The sequence below is a fragment of the Ambystoma mexicanum genome, chromosome 8 (genome assembly GCF_040938575.1).
Source record: "Ambystoma mexicanum isolate Mex_15411 chromosome 8, UKY_AmexF1_1, whole genome shotgun sequence".
Classification (NCBI taxonomy): domain Eukaryota; kingdom Metazoa; phylum Chordata; class Amphibia; order Caudata; family Ambystomatidae; genus Ambystoma; species Ambystoma mexicanum.
This window is the reverse complement of record NC_090929.1, coordinates 1,352,591,273-1,352,593,854: the sequence shown is the minus strand read 5'-3', so window position 1 is coordinate 1,352,593,854 and position 2,582 is coordinate 1,352,591,273.

The following is a 2,582-nucleotide window of genomic DNA, read 5'->3' as shown; positions in this document are numbered from 1 at the left end:
ATGTATTCTCTGTGTCTTCCTTTACCAGACACCTTTATCTCATTTTCTACCTCTTCATATATTCCTAGTACTAGTCAAGATAGCACTATGCTGCGCCGCCTTCTACCCCTTCGCAGAGCTAGGTTCCCGTCTCTTTATCTCTTTTCACCTCTTAATCCTAATGGCCATATGCAAAGAAAAAGCAAAGAAAGTTTAGAGTGGTCCTTAGTAGACCCAAAGTGTCCCCTTTCAACCAGCCTCGTTCCCTGTCCTGTATTTCCTCCCCTACTCCCTTTATGGTCGCTCGCACTCAATACTCACGTGCCAGTCTTGAACCGAGAGTCTCCGAAACCGGGTCCGTCCAGGCAGTGTTGCCGTACGCTCAACGGTCAGCCCCGGCTCCGGCGAGCGGTACTCAAAGGGGATTTTTCAACCGGGATCCCGTACCCTCTCTCTGTTGAGTGCGCACTTCTGAGCGTAACGGTCGCCGTTGGCGGGCAGCCTTCCGGAGCCGGCGCACCATGCGTATCCCTGTTCGACCGGAGATGTTCGTGCCAACGGGGACGGTAGGGATATATATATATATGTTAGGAGAAAAATAATAATCACGTCGGGGTCACCACTGAAGGCGAGCGTCCCCCAGATAGCACGATCCTCCCCACAATGAGAGACAATAATGGACTCTCCTAGGATGGGAATAAAGCCAGGACAAAGTGCAGGTGAGCTTAAATGGGAGTTTAGCAATCAGAATAGGGCATGCAAAGAACTCTGCAAACTCCGAGATCGCTCTGTCTGACAATAGCAAAGACAGGCGTATATATTTACAAAAAGCGTCATAAAAACCTACATGCTATAGGGGGCACAAGTTCGTGGGGATTGGGTGGCGACGACTAACTATAGGTGCTGCTGCGATGTGGTTTGCCGTGGCTGGAGGACATCACTGGTTACCCTCGTGGGTTGCGTTGGGCCTGGCAGGTCAGCTGGGCTCAGCTGGGCTCATCCGGACGGTGTTGTTGTGCCAACCGTGACCAGTGTCAGAGATGAATGTCTTTCCTGACTTTCTGCCCTAGGGCCACGCACACCGCAGTCATTCAACATTGCAATATTATATTCCCTGGTAAATCTTCCAATAGGTTATTCTACAGGTTAATGCAACACAGGAGGAATGCACCTAGAGTGGGGTCCTTTGGCAATACATCAATACATGGTTACCATCGTCCTGTTGACCGGGTATCATAGGTCGCGGGGTTGGGTCTCAGGGCATGGGACAGGCGGTCCGCATTATCATGTCTCGTTAGAAGTCATTACGGATGTGTTCCTGCAGTGTTGCCATAATATTGGGTGTCCTAATTTAACAGGGGCCATTAACCTAAGGTGAGCCGGTGGGTCGTGGAGCCTGAGAAAGGGTGCTTTTGGATCTGTGTTTTTAGGCCGGGGTTTACTGCTGGGTTGTAAATAATTCAGATGGCAGGCCGCGGCCTTGGGTGCTGCGGGGGAATGTGAATGTTTGAAACAGCTCCAGCCGAATTGGGGGAGGTGCAGCAAAGCAGCACAGGCCTCTGCTTTTTCGTCTGACAGGCTTCACTGGGGGAAGGGGGAATGGCCTTGCATGTGCTCTCAAAGGTATTTTCCTCGTGTGTTGCAGATTTAGGTGGAAGAGACATAAACATTTACATAATATACAATACTCTGAGTCTTTTCAAAGCTCACGTTTTTGACATTGCTAGTGCCATCCAATTCGAAAATATTACTTATACCCTAAGTTTTTAACAACTACAAAATTTTGTTACATGTCTGTACATGTGCGGTAAGTGAGGTAGTAGTAAGGTTGGTGGAGCACGCAGGAACAACCCGCCAATGAGACTGACGGCAGTGGCACATGGTGAGCTTGGTCATACATATGGTGCATTTTCATGCACCCCTTACGTGAGCTCTCAATATGGTTGCATTTGTCTTCCTTTGCACTCTAGCAGCATTAGTTCATTTATGGCGGGGGACCGTGGGGTGCAGTCTTCTTGATGAAACACATAACATGAAAAACCCCCGGGACACTTTTACTATTTGCGCATAGCTACAGGGATGTGGGTGCTTCACTCATTCTGCCATTTTTATGGAGTTTACAGGTTTTTAGTCAGAGGGGTCGTGGAGAGAAAAGTTTCACCACAGGTGGTTTGCTCGTTAATATTTGGGGACTCTGCTTTTGTCAGGGGACCGTTTTACAGTTCTTTTCCGCCCAGGCCCTGCTGGCCGGGTCATGCTGGAAACAGCGATACACTGCGGAAGGTGAAATGTTACAGTGATGGTATCTAACACTAGCTCATGTCCGTCTGTTCGTGGGAACGGGCTCTCAGCGGATCTGCCGGAGAACTGCTGCCATAGGGATAATTGAAACTCTCCAAGGGTGGGGGCCTCGCTCCGGTGCACAGGGCTCAAACCATCTTTATTTCACAAAATGGTTTCCAGGGCCTCGCTAAATTCAGCAGGTTTGGTCAATGTCTTCAGCCAGTGGCCCACCCACCACCTGGGCCCTGGTGGCAGGGGGGACCCCTGACTAGCCATGGACTTCACCGGGGGAGAGAATGCAGGGGAGGGGGGTCTCTTGG